The 21,490-nt window shown below is 38.0% G+C and overlaps 1 long non-coding RNA gene across 1 annotated transcript; it reads left to right on the forward strand.

Annotated features, from left to right (window-relative positions):
* Positions 1–2,858: 2,858 nt before the first annotated feature.
* On the forward strand, positions 2,859–7,438 carry LOC311215921. Its single transcript, XR_014618931.1, has 3 exons — positions 2,859–2,926; positions 4,981–5,164; positions 7,362–7,438. It is a non-coding gene; the product is annotated as an uncharacterized lncRNA (long non-coding RNA).
* The last annotated feature ends 14,052 nt before the right edge of the window (positions 7,439–21,490 follow it).

The following is a 21,490-nucleotide window of genomic DNA, read 5'->3' on the forward strand; positions in this document are numbered from 1 at the left end:
TAGTGAAAAGATCCATAGTGTAAAAAATAATAATAATAATAATAGTGTAATGAGTTGGAAGAATTGCAAAAAAAAAAAAAAAAAAAAGCGTTTCTTAAAGCTGAACTTCAAGTTAATATTGTTTGTGAGTTTAAAGAGTTTTATGAACTGATTTAAACAAGTAAAGTTATATTGTTGTTAAAATTAACTACTAAATTACAGATTATGCTACCTGAACTATCTGAGAGTTGGAATTTTTTTTGCCTTAAATAAATAGTGTGACCACAGAAGTGCGTGGAAATTACCATTGTCTCTACGTTATGTTTAGTTGTTCCTTTACATTCCATGATTGTTTTGCTCTAGTGCAACACAGTCACAATGAAAAAGGATGAAGGAACATGATTTTGGAAAAATGTACCTTGTGACACAAGCAGGTGGAACTCCCTACTAATAAGTTTGACCATTTAACTTTACAAAATTTGACTGCGTAAAAAGTCATGGCACAGAGGGTGAATATTTCATGTAGCTTAAAAAAAATAAAGCTGAATTTGGCCATTAGGATCTCAGTGTTGTATCAAACCCGTGGGTAGTACCTTAGGATTCTACCTAGAAAATCCTTATTTTCTGCATTAATTATATTTTATCAGTTTTTTGAATGAAAGACAGGTTATGTGCCAAGGTTTTTCCACCACCAAAGAGAAAGCTATGCAAAAAGAAAACTTTTCTTGGATTTTAAAGAAAAACAAACAAACAAAACAAACAAACCCACAAACATTCATGTTGAATTAAAAGCACATTTTCAGAAAACCTGATATTTTGGAGAAGTCTCAACACTCGCCTCTAGTGCAGAAACACTTGTGAGCAATACTCTCATAAGTGCATGTAGGCACTGGTATGAGTGCAATTATCACATCAACATGGGAGTCTGATCCTTACTCTGTGTGTGGGAACATGTCCACAAGTGCAGCACAGATGGATCCCAGTATGCGTTGCCTGGACCTATAAATGTCTGCCCTCAAAGTAATATCCCCAGAGTTGTGTCTAACAGGAAAACTGGGATGGGAAAATTGGATAGTGTACTTCCTAGACTTTCAAAAAGGCTTTTAGGTCTTTGGAGCAGCCTAGCTTCAAGGGTAAAAAACATTAAGATCAATATGGAGGTGGAGGTATTGTACCAGGTTATGGCCTGCTTATAACAAGCAGGATATTGCCTTAAACATACACCAAAGTACCAGAAATTGACTTTTAAATTGACTTTTAGCTTTTTTTTTTTTTTTTTTGAGGTAAGAATACACATGACAAACTTGTAATATATAGAATTGTGTTTACTTCACCAAATAATTAAATAAATAAATCTTGTTCTGCAGGAAATGCTATACATTTGTATGGTAAATGCTTTCAGACTTGTGTCAAATATTTTGATTTTTTATTTTAAATCCACATTTGAATTATGGCCTGCTGCCTTAACATATTAAGAATGAAATTTTTGTGGCATAGCACTCCACTAACCTTTCTCTGAAACATAATGTGCTCATTTTCATGTTCTCCACAAAAATCTGTCGAAATAGAAATTTCAGAAGTGTTCCAGAAAGCCATCTTTCATCCTAGATCAAGCACATGTGAACACCTGCTCTTCCACGTTGGAAAAGTCTCAAACGCAAGAAAAGAGGCTCTTGTGAATTCCAGGATTACTCAGCAATGCCTGCTGCTGTCTTGAGCAAACACATTAGTCTGTTGCTTAAAACAGATGCAGGTCACGTTCTCTGGGCCAACATGCACAGACAAGACTGTTGAATTGCCATCTGTGCTTAATCTGTCACTAAAGAGCAAACAAGGGTGTTCCAGCTTTCAAAAGAAATGCTGACTGGTAGGAACATGTGTGGCATTAGAAGGGCCTCCAGTCACATGGCTCTCTTCAGTTGTGCTGTCTGTTTGATTGCTTTGTTAATTCCTTCTCCAAGGCATTTTATTCTGACATTTTATGAGGATACTTATCTTATTTGGTGTCTTCCCTCTTTTATTTTTTGGTGGGGAGAGGGGGGAGGGTGAGAGGGAGGGAGAAGGAGAGTATTTTTTGTTTTTATTCTTGAGATAAAGAGAGATCCATCATGTGATCCTCATTTTAAAATGAATTATTCTCAGAAAAATGATAATCCAAACAGTATTCTGCCCTGCTGAACCCTCATTTTCGAGCACTGAAGGAATGAATTTTAGTCATAAAATACTTCCAAATAATGAAGAGGTTTACATCTAATTAATCAAAAAAATTGGCCAAGGTAGCTACCAATTTAACCAGTATGTGCATTTATTAAAAAGATGAAATGCTACAAAAGAAAAAAAAAATCTTTCCCTAGTAGATCTCTTCTCAGTATATTGCAGAAGTTATGTAATTTCTGGACATGTCAGTTTTAATTAGCCATCTTCTTGTTCAAGAAACTATTTTTTATTTTTTTTTTAATATGATTTAACAAAGAATTTGCTTAGGAATGTGAAAAATGCATGAGAAGTACTTTCAAGCTACTTTATTTTAATATATTATCTGAGGATTTTTTTTTAGAGACAATTCACACCACAATTCACATTTATTTCAAAATAAATGTTCTGCCAAAACTGTTAGATGCCAGTGGGTTTTTTAGTCTTATTTTCTACACTAGAGATACTTTTGTGGATTAAAAGTAGACTTTATGCTTTCAAAATCTATCTCTTTGAATCTCTCCTTCATATACACTAATTCATACAGCTCTGTGTATCTTATTGCCTGTAGCCAAAGAAAGGATGTAATTTCACAAACCCTGTATTATGACTCAGCTACTGTAGCAACTAGAAAAACATATTAAATTACTTTGCCTCTAGAGGCAAGACATCTCTTTGGTAATTAGGCAAGGAGGCAGAGAAACTTGGTGAAAACAAATTCAAGAAGAATCTCTCTGGATTTCAAATAACATGGGTGAGATATACATTTTTTATGAAGTGATAGAGCCCAGTGGATTTAAAGGACTCACTTACTAATACAGCCTGAGAATTAGGTTTGACGTGTGTGGGGTTAATATAATTTATCTAACAAACAATTTACTTACCTGCTATCATGAATGAGAAGCTGCAATATAAATAGCTGGGTAGTTCAATCCCCAGGCAGTTAGAGGATCTCCCAATGGAGCCACTGAAACAGTCTTAGGAGAATAATTTTGTTGCACCTTCCATTGTGCTGGACAGCAGACTGGATAATTTGTTAGTCTTTAAAAAGTCTGTGTGAGCCTGGTTAGTTAGAAAAAGAGCAAATTTATGAAGAGAAAAACTTCCAAGGAGAATAGGTAGGTTTATTTGGTTCTGCATTCCACCAGTCAGTGCATGAAAGCCTCATGCATCTTTTGTAACCTTGTGAGTTTTCTTACTGGGCACCACAAAACACCATTTACAATATCTCAGAATACCTCTGTCTCCTCAGACAACTGATTAGAAGAAGGTCTTCTCCTTCTACCTTTAAGAGCAGAGACAACCCTAACCTGGATAACCCTAACTCTAACTGTGGCTAGAGGGGAGAAAATTCAGCCTTAGAGTGGTAACAAATTATTTATTTATTTATTTATTTATGCGTGCAGCTTTGGTAAACTCAGTGTCATATTGCATCAACAGTAGGGCCCTCCATAAACATATTCCAATGTTTTTGGTTTGTTTATTTGTTTTGTTTCAAACTCTGTATGTAAAATAACCACTATACTTCACATTCAGGATCGTTTTGTGCCTTCAAATTCTATTCTGTACAGGCATAACGTTAAAAAAAAAAAATCTGTACGGAGATTTTTATGTCTTATTAAAACATTTCTAAAGTGATTTTATGCACTCTTTGTGGTATCTTCAGAAGACATAGCAGTGGGATATAATGGACTTTTTGAGCAGTCTTCTGGTCCATATGATGCCATTTCATCCCAGTCTTACCATATATAGACAATTCAATTTCACCAAATTCATACTAATAGAAATTAAAATACATATATATTTGGAAACAAAAATGTTCAATTTTGTTTTTAGCAGAATCTCCCTTCTGCCACCATTGTTATTTTTTAAAATGATGACAATTTGAAATTGTGACCCTGAACTGTTTCAGTTTTGACAAACTGTGTTGTCAGAAGGGAACTGCTCTGTTGGACTTTTTCCCTACCTCTACGTATTAGGGCTGAGCAGATGGAAAACTACTTCTAGTACTCCCACCAGCAGTGGGATTCAGGGGATTGATGCTTTTGATGTTTTTTACTTACCAGAAACTTTAACTAGTTTTTTTTTTTTTTTTGTCCCCCACTCTCAACCCTTAAGGCTCTTTGGGACTGAAACCAGACTCTTTTTTTTTTTGTTCTTGCTTCTTAGTAACAGTTAAAAATACATCCCATCCCAAATAAGAGGTGGGATGACCAAAAGATACAGAGACACATATTTCTTTTGCAGAGTGCAAACAGATTTTTCTAAGCAATTTGTGAATGGATCAAGTGCACATCTACTAATATCAAGTAAAAGATCAATGTCAGAATCAGCTGCCTATCAGGCAGCTAAATTATCATTCAGAATGCCAGGACTTGAGTACAGATGAAAGCTCAGGTTTTTATGTGGCTGTTAGCATATAGCATATTATCCATGCTTTCCTGAACTATTTAGTCTCTTAAAAGTAGCAAACTATTGAGGCTCTTAAACTGCATAGGACTCATCCTAAGATGACTATCCCTTAAGTGCCAAAACAACAGTAGTGCTCAGATGTCATTTGTTAGTGAAACTGGAAAGATATCTTGAAGTTGTAACCTGGTTGTTTTAAATTACTCTCACTTGGTGCAAAAAGCTCTGCTAAATGGAGAAGGGGTTCAGTGCGAGGAACAAAAGCATGGGTCTGGTGCAAAGGTGCAATCCAGAATAAATTGTGTTTCTGCAAAAGGACCACCACTGCAGGTAAAACACCAGTTAAGCCCTCTGACTGGAAATGTTTTAAACCTTGGCTTTCTGTTGTTTGCTCTCCAGGTTTGTTCTTACCTACATGACCGAAATTTTCCATGAGCATCTTGAGGAGTGGATATGTGAGGACTGTATACTGCTCAGATCTCCAAATACATGTCTGCAAAAATGTTGCACCAAACTGAACTGTGTAATGCCTCAGAAATCATCTTTGGCTCTCAGGGCCAAATCTGGCCAGGTTGTGACTGAGGTAAGAAGCTGAGCTCAGTGTGAGCATCGTGTACTTGCCTGGGCTGAGGCTCGTTTTTCCTTCCCTTTATGTCAGAGCCTTGTCATAGAGTCTCTGTAGGGGACAACTGACTGTGCAGGTGTCTGAAGGATGATTCCTGTCTCAGCTATCGGTATAAAAGCTTTGCCACAGACCAAAGTTTCTCAATTCCATCTGGTACACTGTTTTGTTCTTCAGAATATACTTTTCTTCAGGTATAAGTTAATGGGGGAACAGTTGCTTTTTCTGCCTTTGGGGGGGGAAAAAGGGGGTCTGGAAGGGGAGTTCACCATTTTTTTTGTGTATTTCAAAGCACACCTAGTAACACTGCCTGTTATTAATGGTAATTCTCATTGTAACACCTGGTCTTCAGGTGTTTGTAACTTCCAGATTTTAAGCATGGAACTGAAATTTTCTGCTGGATTATTCTTCAGGTTTAACCTGAAAGATTAACCAAATTCCTTTTAGCTGTTTCTAAGAAGAAAAATATGAAAAAGAGTCATTTTCCTGTTAAAAATCATTATGAACCTTTTTCAACTGCCCCTGCTTTAGAGCAGGAACTTGTTTAACTAAAGAGTGACTGTTTTAGGGCATACCTCTTCTGTTGTGAATGAAAAAAAAAAAAAAAAAAAAAAGACTTCTAAAAGTTTGATTGTCTCAGGATTCCAGCTGCTCTGAGCTTATGTGCCCTCCAAGCTATTCACCTGTGTGCATACATAAAAGCAGATATTCCAATGTGGGGTTAGATCCTTCTAAGGGTTCAAAGGGATTTGGGCACCTCTGATCCATTTCAGGCTTTGTTGGGGCTAAGGTCTAAGGAGATCTTATTCTTTCCTCTGAAGAAAAATATATTTAATTTGAATCTAGAGGAGAGAAAAGATGTATCAAAGAAGAAAGAAGGATCTACAGAATAGATAAAAAGGGGCTTGGATTGTTCTCTGGCCTTGCAACCAACTGACATGTCATGGTTTATATCTATCTAGTTCAAATCCCTTTCCACCCAAAATACATGTATGTTGACCACATCCAAACTTTTTGTTTGTTTTGGGTGGTCTCTAGACCATGCTCACTCTAGGCATTGCTTGGAAGAGCATTAGTTGCTTCAGTCCTAAATGATGCCAGGCTCAGTGTTAATGGTAAGGACAGTTGTACAATAGTCCCCTGAGCACTTTAGTTTTCTGGTTTACATGAAGTTTTATGGAGGGATTGAGGTGGGAACAGGGAAAATGTTCAACTTCAGTCTGGGAACATTAGAGGGAAGACAGAGAGAGCTGGCTTTAGACAAAGTGCTTACCATGAATGAAGAACTTCTGGATGGGGAAAGCTGGAATCACAAAGTAATTCAATTGCTGTATTTGTAAACAGCTATATCATTTTCAAACACTGCATTCTCATCTCCCAAACATCTGTCAGAGCAAGGTGCCCAAATCTCTCTTCAAGTGCAGCAATAACAGCAGACAGCAAATACAGAATGATAATCAGCCTACTGCTTGCAGTCCCAGATTAGATTTCACAGACTTTGAAGGATGTTGCATTTCTGTATTTTTGTAATGATATCAATATATAAGGGAAAATAAATCATTTGGTTGTCTCATTTGACAACTAATTTTATTACTTTTTTATTATTATTTCTTTTAAGCAAATTCCCAAGCTTCAAATTTCTTAGATTTATGTGTCTTAATTTGAAATAATTACAAGTATTGTCCAATGTTTACATTTCAGATGTATATATTTTTAGCCCAACCTCCCATTTAAATGGTAACTAATGTAGAAACTTTCTTGATTTTCAGAAAGTTCATTTATCATCGTTAGGCTGGTAAATGCAAAGGAGCATTTTTATACAAATCATTAAAGGTATGGAACTGTGTTTTCAGTAGAATCACTTTTTTATCAAAGTAGAGGTCCACAGCAATGTTGCATTGCCTGAGAAGAATAAAACAGCCAAGGTAAACTGCTTACAGAATCACACAATGTCTGAGTTTGGAAAGCCCCTTTGGAGGTTGTTAAGTCTAACCCTCCTGCTCAGAAGAAGGTCAGCTAGAGCAGGTTCCTCAGTACCATGTTCAGTCAGATTTTGAAGATCCAAAGATGGAGACTTGACAGCCTCTCTGGGCAACCTGTTCAACTGTTTGACTACTTTGCTGTGAAAGATTTTGAAATGGAATTGTTTGTATTTCAGTTTGTATCCATTGTTTCTTGTCCATTCACTGGACACCACTGAGAAGAGCCTGACTGCCTTCTTCACACCCTTCATCAGGTATTTATACACATTGATAAGATATCCCTCAGCCTTCTCTGCTCCAAGCTGAACAGTGCCATGTTTCTTAGCCACTTGTTATAAGTCACAGGCTTCAATCCCTTAATCATCTTCGTGGCTCTTTACTGCACTCTTTCCAGTATTTATATCTTCAGACTTAGCTTAGTCTGACTTTTGTCTCAACAGCTTTTTTTTGTTTTAAATCTCAGACTGCTGTGGAAATGGAGTGAGGATGTGTACAGCCTGCTCTTTCTCTTTAACAGGCTCTCATGATAGTCCTATTCAATTTTCCTTAGCGGTTTTCTCAAGGGATCTGGAAGGCCCTTCAGAGAGCCATTCTCATACCCACCATAGAGTCATCCACTTGTCACAACTCGGTGTCTAAGAAACTGAGGCCCACAGCAGCAATGAGGCTTCAACTGTCACCATGATATTAGAGCTGTAGGATAAACTACCTGTGAAGGAGACATCATGCTTAGCTGAATTATCACCGATGATGTCATAGCCTTATTTAAGAATTAGCTAACTATCTCTCTGAACCTGTCAATAGCTATGGTCATAGCTATTGAAGAAACCAACTATCAGTAATCTAGATTTATTATGAATCAATTTGAGTATAGAGCACAAAAAATATTCCAGTATCTTTTCTAGTTATATGGAGTATTTTATGAACCTTTTTCCATTACTGAGATTGTTCAGAGAGAAAATCTGACAGGTCCTTAATTTGTTAGGGTAACCTGGTTTAAAAGGTGTTTAGGTTTAACTAGCATGTGGTCTTTGAAGAAAAAAGTGGCAGATCTGCACCTTTAGGGACCATACATTTTTGAAAGAAAAAGCAAAGATTATGAATCTTGGTGGTCAGTATAAATAAAATTTAATGTTAGCTTTGGTAATTTGGCATGCACTGTCAAAGGCTGCAACTGGTTTCCAGTACATACGTGCAAATAAGTTAGGCCTATTCACTGGCGACAAACTTTTAATGTAGATTTTTGTCCTTACAGAATTTACTAACTGTCTAGACAAATAATTATGTTTATCTCATAACAAAATCATGTTTCTCCATAATTCTCAAAAATAGGCCTTTTTAGTTCAGGAAAGCTCAGGATGTCAATAACAAGCAGCAATTTTTATTGTCTAATCCTTTCTCTATTTTGTAGGTATGAAATTTCATAGAAATTCAGAAATTTGCTATAGTCATAAATTGCAACAATGCCACATTTTGTTAAGAATAATGAAAATACTAAGTATATAGTGACTGAATTGTTGTATGATCTTCAATAAAATCAAAGGTATTTTACATTAATACATCTGTTGCCAACCCTGTCCTATACATGGTATACACTCTGTTTCTAATATGGTTATGCTACAAAAATTCAAAGAGGAGATTCTCAAAGTTTCTAAAGGTGAGGATGATGCTGTTTCTTCAACGTGTAATAGCTCAGTGATTTAAATACCTACTTAGGATTCAGGACACCTGAGTGTTCATTCTTCCTTTACCTAAATAAGTCTGAATTTCTATTTTCAACCATCTAGAAAATCAGCTCAAAAGGATTTGGAGACCAGACAGTGTGGCCTTAATCTGTTCTCTTAAGTCTATATGAATTTGTAGTAACATAAATTGCACACTGGAGTGGGGACAGGAATCCAAATATCTTATCTCCCAGGGAGATAATACTCTAAACTAGCAGCTGTGAGGTTGTTCTCAGATTATTTTTGGTCCCTGTTTGCATAAAATACCTAAAATGAAACACAGATCTCTTGTCCGTGGCACATGAGAACATGGGACAGAGGCTGCATATCTGTGCTGCTTGTATGATACATTCCCAGGGAGAAGAAACAGAAGGTCATAATTAGTTCTGTGAATCTCACAGTTCTGGGAATCTCATATTCAGGATATGAAGAATGGGATTTTTTCTTCTAGCTCTGCTATCAGAAAATAAATAGTAAGAATTGCCTTGCTGCTTCATTAAACTATAATAAAGATATTGGCAGGTCTGTGTTGTGCTATTAATGGCATTCATAACAATACCCTGTTGTCCTCATTTACCAAGCTGAGTATGTACTTAATTATACCCTCTAAAAATATTAGTGATTTAGATTTTTACATAATGAGTTTTTTATGTAAATGATATGTACAAAAGCAGCCCCTAGAGAGCACTGAGCAGCCAGGAACAGGGCAGCCAGGGCATGGCTCTGCAGTTTGCACAGCAGTTTGTGCAGGAGGGCAGCAGGCGAGCTGCTTTTCTCTATTCTTGGAGCAAGAAGAAGCAGCCTTCTACTGAAAGAAAAACAGTGTCCATCGCAACTGCTGGGCTGAGGCTGAAACCCAGGCAGAGGGGCCACAACCTCTCCAGGCAGACGCCTATTCTCAAATAGACCTCCTGAGGACAAAAAAAAAAAAAAAAAAAAAAAAAAAAAAAAAAAAAAAAAGCTGCCCAGATCCTCAGTTTCAGGAAACACCAGAATCTGGAAGTCCCCTTACGGCCTGCAGGCAGAGGTGGGTATTGTGGGTACACGAATGACCAGCTAGGCGAACTGTTAAACCAAGTTGCCTGTGGGAGGAGCTGACTAGGCAGTGTAGTGTCCAAGAATCTGAGCGAGAGATTGATGTATGATATTGATTGTGGACTGACCAGGCTGAGTGACAGCCCTGCCTTATGTCCTTGGAAGGGGAAGGTAAAATGGCTTCTAACCCTGACTCACAAGACAAGGAAGACTGGACCCTTGTCTCTGCTGGAGCAAAGTGCTGCACCTGGGTCAGGGCAAACCCAGACATGAGTACAGACTGGGAGAAGATAAGGCTGAGAGCAGCCCTGCGGAGAAGGATTTGGGGGTTCTAGTGGATAAAAAGATCAACATGAGCCAGCAGCTTGTGCTTGCAGTGAAGAAGCCCAACTGCATCCTGGGCTGCATCAACAGAGTGGCCAGCAGGTCAAGGGAGGTGATTGTCCCCCTCTGCTCTGCCCTTGTGACCTTTAATGAGGGGAAATACTGATAGGACAAGGGGGAACAGTTCTAAAGTAAAAGAGAGGAGATTTTGATTAGATGTTAAGAGGAAATTCTTCACTTAGTGGGTGGTGAGGCACCGAACTGCCCAGAGAAGCTGCGGATGTCCCTGGAGATATTTATGACCAGTCTGGATGAGGCCTTGGGCAACCTGATCTGGTATTCCAGATCAGGTTGTGGGTGGTATCCCTGCCCATGGGAGGGAGGTTGGAACTATATGGTCTTTAAGGTCACTTCCAGCCCAAGCCTTTCTGTGACACTTGGAGGTACATGAAAATCAGCTTGGCACTGACATCAGAAATGCTTATTAAGATATCCCATGTTTTAGAAAATTTGTATTTCAGAAGGATTTATTTTTCTTTAGTCACTTAAAAATACTGTACTTGTAGATGTTTCATATCCTCATTCTGTTGATATGCTTGACATATTTGAAAGCACATACATCAGCTTGAAATTATTAGGTATCGCTTGTCTAGAGAACTTGTAGTTTGACAAGCAAGATCAAATCCAAATGTTGCCATAAAGTTAGTGTTGCTCCCTTCTTACCTGTGAGAGCACTTAAGAGAAAAATATCTTGCTACATTACCCCACTTTAAACAAACAAACAAACAGAAAACCTACTGCTTCTTACTATGAGTTCCCTATGTTTGGCTCTTAACTTCTTGAGACAACATGTAGTTAAAATCCTTTAGCAAAAACTTACCAAGGCTCTTTGCTGTTGTAAGAAGAGCTTCCGTTTTCTATTTTCTTTCTTTTTTTTTTTTTTTCTTTCTCCGGTGCAGTAAATTCAAAATTAATTTTTTCTTTGTGCTCTTGAATTAAATGATATTCATTTCATGGACATCACTCTTCTACATGTTGGCAGTGTGTGCAACTAAGTTGTAGTATCTTTTTTGAGTGTTTGCTATGTCATGTTAATTGTAATTTGTCGAAGTATTTCTCCAAACATATCCAGACACCCAACTAAAAATTAGGAGTAGGGAAGAAGAAAACCATTTTTCTCTTCAAATTTCAGACAGTTTTAGAAATCATCTTCATAGGGAAAATGTGCTTTGTGCTTTTTTTTTTTTTCTTTTTTTTTTTTTTTTCTTTTTTAATAATCAGAGAAACCTCTTCTCATCCACAAGGGGGGGGAGGAGGGGGAAGATTTCTATATTAGTCTCCAATTAAAAAAAAAATAAAAGCTTTATATAGAAATGTTCTTAATGAGACTGAAAATACTTAAGAACTAAATCTGAAATACACTGGAGTTTTTTTTGTTTGTTTGTTTGTGTGTTTGTTTGTTTTTGTCAAGCTTTTATTGTCTTTCAAAGTCAGAAATATAGCAGAAAGGGATACAAACAGTGAGGCTACAAACCTTACACTTATTCAAACAGTTTTCTTCATGGTTAGCACTGCTTCAACTCATTTTTATAGACAGTAAAAAATTGAAAATTACATTTACTTGGGAAGAATTTTATAGTTTTCAAATAAGTCAGGGTTTGAGAAGTCTGCTATGAAGTAGAAATTTCTGTCAGTTCATTTATGACATACCAAATTTTTTCTTCCGGCTTTACTCCCTCTACATCATCCTCACCCATTAGAGTCCATAATAGCACATTAGCCATCTCAAGCTATGGAGCTAAAAATGAAGATTTTTGCCATATGAGTGATTTGCATACTTTTCAAGTTCTAACCTTTTAGAGAGTATATAGCTACTTTAACACTTAATTCTACATTAAAAAAAAAAAAAAAAAAAAAAAAAAAAAAAAAAAGCATATTTATACATACAGCTCTATACATATACATGGTTGTTTTACGCGGAAAAAATATTGAAATATATAGGAAAATTCTGATTAATATTGATTTTATTTCTCTTGTTGGTTGTTAGGGGGCTGCTTTGCTAGAAATACAAAAAATGAGTTCTTCAACAACCAGCTGCATTTTAGACCTTGTCTCAGTTCAGACCAAAGTTGGAAAAGGCTTATGTCACTTTATTCTATCTTTGTCTGTCCACAAATATCTGTGTCAGAGACAAGATATTTGTTTTCACCTTGTTAAATACCCAACCCACATAAGCATCATTCTCTCTTAAGCAGCAACCAAGAGAAGTTTTTGAATGCCGCTTTTCTCTTTTGAATATATTTTTTTTCTCCCAATAGCAAGTGGACACATAAGGCTAATGTCTCTTTCACCTTGATACAAAAATACTAGTATGTTTGTGATGGTTCCCATGACTACACTTTGAGGCAGCTTGAAAAATGAAGTGAATATATATAAACAAACTTCATTCTCTTCCTGACCTTTGGTAACATGAAAATGATATGAGCGCTCATGACAGGTCAAGGTGTGTGCACTGTGACTGGGCTGTTGTACCCCCATTTTTTTAAATTTTTATCATTATTTTGTTCTTTTTGTCCTAATTTTGAGCTGCATTTATTATACAATGTATTTATGTATATACGCAAATACACACGTTAGCCATGGTTAAGCAGGCTTTAGTGTCAGTTTTCTCCCTTTTAATGTCCAAATTAAGCCTCCATTCTTATCTGTGTTTACATATATTCATTTTTTTAATCATATGTGTAAGGCCTCTTATTTCAGTAGGACATAATAATGTACTTAAAAGCCATCCTGAATGGGATATATGCACCTGAGGGGAATAGAGTCTCTAAAAGATAACTCTTCAAGACAGCTGTTTTGACTGCTTTGTCATATACAATACTAGGCTTTTTTTTTTGGCTCTTATTTTGCAAGCCCTATCTCGGTGTATGTGAATCACTAGGCAGTATGCAGCAAGATTAGAAGTGATTATATATATTTATTTAGGGAGCTGAATGTCAAAAGCTTATTGTCTCTTAATAGCTGATGATGTTACAAGTTAGACACTTTCCTTGCATTGTCACCCCAGTTTAGGTTTCATGGTGGATATCAGCTTTGCACTTCCAGTCTTCGTAGGTGAGCTGCATGCTCTTCTCCTCCTTGTCCTCCTCTTCCTTTGTAGAGATGTCTCCTTCATTCTGGGCTATGGAAGGGAGAGGGGCTGTGAGAGAGTTCTCATCCATGATGCTGTCAATACTGTTCTCTCTGGACATTGCCACTGCTTCTTCCTGCTCATTTTTCCATGCGTCCAGATGTTGATCCATAATGTACTGGCTGGTGTTGTGGGGCGCACACATCCCCGGCAGGCAGTACCCTGCCATGTTCATGGGGTAGAGGTACCTAGTCATCTCTTGCAGCAGCTCAGGAGGAATGTGGGACCTGTCTGACCCGCAGTGCTTCTTCACATTCCAGAGTGGGGGACTGCACGAGACTCTACCATCACTGCCCGCTGCTGGCTCACAGGGCTGCTGCAGTCCCAAGGAGAAACTGTGGTAACACTTGCGGGCAATATGGATGGTCTGAGGCTGTTGATTTCTTGGGGGAGGCCTGTGCTGCAAAGCCTCTCTGGGGCTGCTCTGCCCACCTGCCCTGGCTTCTTGGAGAGGCTTCATGCAGCGGTGGTGTCTCCTCCTTCTCCTGCTGTCATGCCACCAGTGTGCCCCCTCAGACCTCTTGTGCCACAGTCTCTGTGTGGGAGAATTGTGTGGTCCCTCCTGCACCCAGCTGCCATTTGAAGAAGACACAGAGTGGTCCTGTTCCCTGTGGTACTTCTCTTTCCTTGGATTCCTTATCTTTGTCTCTCGGTTAAAAAAATGTTTCCTTCTGTGCCTCTGCCGCCATCTTCTGCCTCTACCAGCCTTCCTGCACAGCCAGAACAAGCCCCACATGTCCATCTGCTCCCACATCTGCCCTCGCCTGTCACCACCACCCTTGCCATGCTGGGCCTCGTGGTGCTGCTGCCAGTTGGCTGTGGCCAGCAGCAAGGTGCAGCTGGCCAAGAAGTGCCAGGGGCAGCCTCCTCTCCCACCAGGGCCCTGCCTTGTAATGAGGATGGCGTCCCAGTCCCTAGGGGTGGTCTTTGGTTGGCAGGCCCATGAGGGAGCCCTTTGCCTCTTCTGCCCCATCCTGGCAGCCTGCACTCCCACTGCACTGTGCCCAGAGGTTTTCATCTGGAGTGGCCTGGGGGAAAAATGACAGACCCTCCTGGTGGCACTGTTGGGGTGTGTCTGTGTCACTAGGTGACACCAATGACAGGAGCGTCTCCCTCTGTGACCTCACATCTGGTCAGCTTAGCGAGGGCAGGGCGCATTTCCACAGCCCTCCCATGCATGCCCAGGCAGAAAACCAGGTCTAGCTTTAATGTTAGTCCTAATTTTTCCTTCCTTCAAAGCACCTCATAAAGTGAATGAACATTACTCTTGCCAAGTGGCAGAGAAAGACGCAGAAGGACTAAATAACTTTCACAAGTCTAACAGAAGTCCACCAAAACATCATTCTTGCTCTCCTGGCTGCAAATCTTTCATGCAGTCCTTCACAACACCTGTTGAAAGTATTTCCTGTCCTTTCATAGTGAAAGGAAGCAAGATACATAGCAGGCCTATCTCAAGATTCATTCCCTGTACATATTATATTTATAACACTCCAAGCACTCCGTGTAGTATTCCTTTTGTTGGCTTCACTGAGTGCAGAGGAAATAAACAAATAAAGGTCTCTGTTATGGTGCGAGACAAAGCCTTATAAAAGTTAGGTTGAAGACAGGTGTTAAACAATACATTTATTTCTGGGAAAACAAGTATTGTGTCCTTATTCTCACCACACAAAGATAAGGCTTTTTGTTTCCTCAGATTTTTTTTTATATATATTTTTTTTCCTGTGTTTGTCTCTGTGAAAGTCCTAAAGGCTCATGCAGCTGGGAAGAAGTGGGTATGTATTGCTTTAGCCCCCTTCTCTACCCACTAATTGTGACAGGTCAGACTCATGTTTTTGTATTATGAGATGCAAATGCACATTTACATAAGGTTCTGTGTCCATCTTTTGCTGAGAGATGTTGTCAAGGACTTGAAATGATTTTAATTTTAATACTTAATGACTGCAATATCTGTACAATATACCCTGAGACATAAATTGCTCTGATGACATTTATATTCTACTTATTTATATACAAAATAAAAAATAATAGCATATTTTTAATATGTAAAATATTTTTATGTAATATTCCAGAGAAAATGATTTTTTTCTTGCTTTTTTCCTAGTACGATTATAAAAAAAAAAAAAAAAAGTACTTTTTTTAAAAAATTATTTTCCTCTTGGAAGAACTTCCCCTTCCTTCAGCATTTATTAAAGATGTAAGGTAAAAAAGTGCATAGCATCAAGCTTAGGAAACATAAACAAAGAAGAGGTGAAGAGGTACACCTATCCTTAAGGTTAGGCTTTGGTATAATGTCCAGTGTTATCATTTATCAACGCATGATGGCAGTAGTAGTACATGAGATGATTAACTGATAATGTATGTTACTAAACAATCCCTCATGCATTTTTTCTACAGATAGCTACAACTTTTCTTTATGAATCTTGACCCTTACTGAGCTCAGCTCCATGGAAGACTGAAAAAGAAAATGAAGATTCATAGATTTTGTTTAATCAAGGTGTCTCTGTTACTCCAGATATAGCTTGCGATCTCAGTCTCACTGTATATAGTTGCAGTCTGATGATGTTATTAACCACAGTGGCCTTTTTGAAATCTTTCTCTGTCTTACCGTCAACTATAGAAGGTTCTGAATATTCTGTTATTCTTTATCTCTGGGTCTGATTTCAGCAGTTAGGGGGCCTTCTCAAATTAAAACGAAGATTACTTGGCAGCTAAGCCAGTTAATAGTGTCCCCTTATCTGTAATCAGTTTTGAGAAAGGGATCAAAGGTGCTAGGAGGGCAGATGTAGAGATGTCTTATATTGACTGAGCAAATACAACTTTTCCAAGCTCTGTTGTTGCTTCACCTTCAATATGTCAAGGAAAAGTCTTTTAGACATGCAAAAGTAATTTAATACTCACACTGATTGATTTAATTTGATTTGATGTCATTACTTATCTTCTTTGTGAACACTGATATCTTCAGCCTTTCTGAAGAATGTGTCTACATGGATTCCCTTTGGATGAGCTCTTAAGTAGAAACCAGACATTTAACACAAACTCCCTGTAACTTGAAGTGGTTGCACAGTGTTGAACAGTTGAGATTCCTATGGGTCTGCCAAACTGAGACAGATTGGTCCTGTGGCTTAAAGCACCTATGTTCTCATCAGTGGGTTGTTACTGAGACAAGTGCGTGTCATTGTAGTTCCAGAATTTAGCAGCAGAAATAGCTACATCACCGCAAAAAGCTCAAGTTAACAGGATTTACTGAGAAGGGCACAAGAGTAGCATAGCTACAGTTTCAGACATCTGAAATTCCCCCAGCACAGTTCCTTCCCCCAGGCAAAGACAAGATTCACAAGTTATACATTCCTCTCACAGCAGTCCTTGCAGCAGATGTTCTGAGAAGATGTCAAACACACAACTGCTGCACTGAACAGTCTATAAAATGTAACAGCAATCTTTTTTTTCTTTTTTCTTTTAAAGCCATCTCTCATTTTATTTTTTAATTATTTTATTTTATTTATTTATTTTCCTAAGAGCATGGACCTCCTAGCACTGAGGAACTTGTGGCAATTAGCCTTAAAAGAAATGATTCTATCCACTTGCAGGTGTGGTGGAAAACAGCAACAGAACAGACTGTGCACACAACTCAAACTCATAGCCTTGGCACTATTAGTGCTAATCTCTGAACTATTTTCTCAAGTGGGAATAATATCAACTCCTTTACCTCTGATAGTAAGGGTAGTGTAAGGCCTAGTCAGTTCAGGAATTCTGATGGAATACTGGCTTTCAGACTGTGAATGCAGAATGAGTGGAAATACCATCCTACAACCTGGAAAATAGGTTAAGGCAGGTCTGAAGGCTGGCTGCCATGCTCCTGGTCTCGTTAACTGTCTGTCAGGAGCTGCAGCTGTTTTACATTCCCTGGCACAAGGTCCTGCAGTGTGGAAGGAATGATACCTTGCTTGGTGTCCTTCCCTGCAGCCAGCAGCTCAGACACTTCAGGTGTTATCTGCAGGCATCCAAATTTTGTGTTTTTAGAGTAAAATTGTGCACAGAAGGCCAATGGAGATAGGTAAGAAACTGAATTCAGCGAAGCACAGCTGATTTCTTCAACTACAGGTTGCAGAAAAGCTGGGAATCACTGTTTTTTGGATTCGCTTCTTCATTCTTAATAGACTTTACAGGTTCTTGCCACAAGATTGAGTATTTGGCAAAGAGAACCTAGTATCTTCCATTCGATTCTCAAGTACTTAGGCTCTGCATACAAATAATGTATATGCTTTTCAGTCTGAGGTGGCAGAGAATTTAAATGTTATTGTTGTTTTGCTCAAAAAAAAAACAGTACACCTTTCTTCCCGTGTTGAAAATATACCCCTTTGTATTCCATGAATTCATTTTGAAGTAATTAGTTGATGCTAGGGTGGTCTAGGTCTGTGTCTGTTCCTAAAAACTTTGTCTGATTCAGATGCTGACAAGAATGTTTGAATTTTCAGCTTCAGAGAAATAAGATTCTTTCCTGTTATTCTGTCCCTCCTGCTTCCTTACTTTTTCAAATCCACCCTCTGTTCTCTATTCTCCTACACTGACTTGCTGTGATCTTTTATTTTAAAGATTGCATACATTAACTGTTAAAACAATCATATGTATAGTTCAGGTGTAAGGATTATACTGCAGATTATACTGTGGATTAAAAAAAGAAATCTATTTCTGTAATACCTGCATGATTCTCAGGCCATATATTTAGTTCCCCATCCTGGTAATTAGTTTCAAAGGATGATTTATTCTTTTGTGTAAAACTGGGAAAAGCAATGAAAAAAGCCATTTTGGAGGAATAAGTTTTCTGACCTTTTCTGTGGTGACTCTGAAGTGAGGCTCAGATCTTGTTGGTTTGGACAATTCAACAAGTCTTAAAATCATACTTGAACTCAGTTTTCTATTTTTCTTCTTACTCACAAAAAACTTTGTCAGAATCTGGGAGCTTTGGTTACTGAATGTTGGTGTCTCAACCCTTCCTCCGCTTAGGAGAGGATATCTCTTTGGAGAGAGAATTCACTGTGACACAGTATCGTATTGCCACCATTTTGGGGATCATTACAGGAGATTTTGCTATCTTGTAGAGCAAGACAAAAGGAAAGCTGTTTTCTACTATAACATTTTGTTTGTCAGACTTGAGCACCAGTGTATCTGCTGAGTATAAATTTTAATCTATTGGTTTATTCTATTTGTTACATTCATAGTTGAAAAAGTATCCTAAATTAATATCTGAGACTTTTCTTTTTACCTGCTGTAAGTTTTCTATATTATTGCTTGAAATTTGGATTCACCCTCCCTTCTTTTTAATAAATCCCTAGATCTCATATATGTTGCTCTTGAAATAATTACAGAAATTCATACAAACATTGTTTTTAAATGCCACCAAATAAGAATGTGGATAATGTTTTTGCAGGTGTCAATAAAATAAAAGGTGAAAGGTAGTAGATTCAGTGGCAGAAAGCAGAAAACATTACTATTTTTACATTAATGTATCCATTCACAACAATAAAGGAGATCACAAGAGGCGTTCTATATATGTAACGAATAAAATGTAGCTTTATTCACCCCCTAGAAGGCATGGCTTGATAGTATGAGCACAGCACTGAAAGCAGAAAATTTCTAAGGAGGAATACTTACTTTTCTTGGACTCAGCAGGCATTTTGCCATTAACATTTTTATAACTGGGATTTTATCCTCAGTGTCTAATGCTGAGTTTTACATTACACAGTTTTTTAAAGACTCTTAGTTCTTCTGTTTTTATCTATCTTTTGCTGAAATCAGTTAGATTCATGCACATTTGTTTTGTGAAGGCAGGGTGAAGATATCTCGAGTAGAAATTTTCTACAAACTTTTATCTTACAAAAGTCAGTGGAAAATAGTAGCTGTGGTGCTACTCACGACTTTGATCATATTCCCTGTGAGTCTTCACAGTCATTGGGAAAATAAGTTGACATGAATAAAGTTGTCTACTTTCTGCATCTTCAGCATTATCTTTTTATTACTGGTGAATGCCAAGCATCACATTTCTAACCAAAGGACACATTGTAGAGTTTTGTCTGCTTTTCTTTTGGTGCAGTTCTGATACAAGTTCTCCTTTTGGTGAAAAATCACATTGACTTTTTGCCTGAATCACATATTCATGATTGCAAAAATCAGAACATTTCCCTGATGCAGGCATATGTATGGCATATATTTGAATGGAGAAGTTGCAAGACTGTTTGAAAGACGAGCACAGACTTTATGTTTGGCAATGCTGTTGTGGGATACTGAACTTCAGAGGAAGAGAAGCCAAGGTGGCACATGCCCTCTGCATGCTGAGCACTTCTGGACCTCTGAAGAATGAAACTTGGTAGTGAGCTTCAGAAGATCTGTTCACATGAAGTGGGTCTTAACCTGAGCGTCACAGTTGAGATCCATTAGGCTCAGTCTAATTTATAAAGTGGGAAAAGTCTGATTTATAAAGTGGGAAAAAGTGGGAAAAAAGTTCAGAGAAACCACACAAAAAGAGAAATATATGCACAGAAACTGTGGACTCCCTGGCTAGATTTCTGCAACTGGTTAAGGTCTGCATTCGATTAGTATAGCTGACCACTATACAAAGGATAGGGCTCTTCTCGGTAGTTTTTGAGTTTTTTTCCAAGACAGAGTTTAAAGAGATTATGTTCTGCGTAGTATTTCTTGACTTCTGGAAGTACAATAGTTGATTTTTATCTACCATGGCAATTTCTGCTCTTATTTATTTATTTATGTATTTATTTATTTTTTCCTCAACATACCTTTCCTTCTCTGTACTTGATTTGAGAACAGTTTGCAAAAACATCATCAAACTGCAGGTACAAGCTATAAAATATGTTTGGGAAAGGTAACTGAACACCCATATCCCCCATTATTTTCTATATATGGGGTGCATCACACTTGTCATGATTAGCAAGGGTTTTCCTCACCAACTGATATGTGTCTTGCTGTGATTAAGAAAGACTTGCTGTGATCAAGAGAGACTTGCTGTGATCAGTGGGTGTGGACAGAAAAGTGGGTGCAGGCAGCAAAGTGGGTGCTTGACCCCTGCTTGACCCCTCAGGGGACAGATGCAGCCTATTGCAGCAACTGTGAAAGGGGCTTTAGTACTTTCCTTCACTTCACCACCAGCCTTTGAATTTTCATCTTTTCCTGGAGCACATGCTCCACTGGGAATGTGAAGAGCTGCTGATGGCATGAGGATGGATGACCTACGTTTTGAATGACATGAATGTCTAGAATATCTTTAGCATAAAAATAGATGCAGCTAAGACTTCTGAGGGTTAGCTGTTCACCCTCCACCTTTCAGCAAGACAAGAAAGAACCAGAAGCAGAACTCTCTCTGCTCTCAACTCTGCTTTCTCCCCCTCTGGCTTCATCATGTCACTCCATATCCTGTCCTTGGCTTACCTCACCGCCTTCCTCCCAAATTCATCCCCTGCTCCATCCCTTATTTGTGTAGCTGATTTGTATTTGTGTCTAAGTCATCTCAGTTGATGTAAATTTAATATTTTATTTTATTAGAAAAATAAAACAGGAAGAAAATAAATTGCAAGATATGGTGGTGTGTTCAATGAGGAAAAAAAGGCAATGTCTAATGTTCTCAGGACTTCGTCCTGACTTCAGACTTCATGCTCTATTACTCAAAAATTTTTGCTTTTTTTCCACTATTCTACTGTTCTGCTGGACTCTGCTTTTTGGGCAGCAAAACACACATTTTCTTTCATAACTACAGTTAACAAGAATAACAGCATGTTACAGAGATTTTAAGCAAGAGTGTTACAAAACTTATTGTACCATTCCAGTGTAGCTTAATCTCTAACATTAAAGTATCACTCCCTGTAGTCAGTGTCCAATAGAACATACAATCTTTTTCCTCCTCTATTTTAGTTTTCACTTGATTCACAAAACAATCTAAAAGTGGTCTTTATTTACATACAGATTGACAAGAACGGGGAAGCTGAGTCCCAAAGGCAAGAAGAAATAGCTACAGAAAAAACCA

This window comes from Netta rufina (assembly GCF_964035555.1).
Source record: "Netta rufina genome assembly, chromosome: 1".
NCBI lineage: Eukaryota > Metazoa > Chordata > Aves > Anseriformes > Anatidae > Netta > Netta rufina.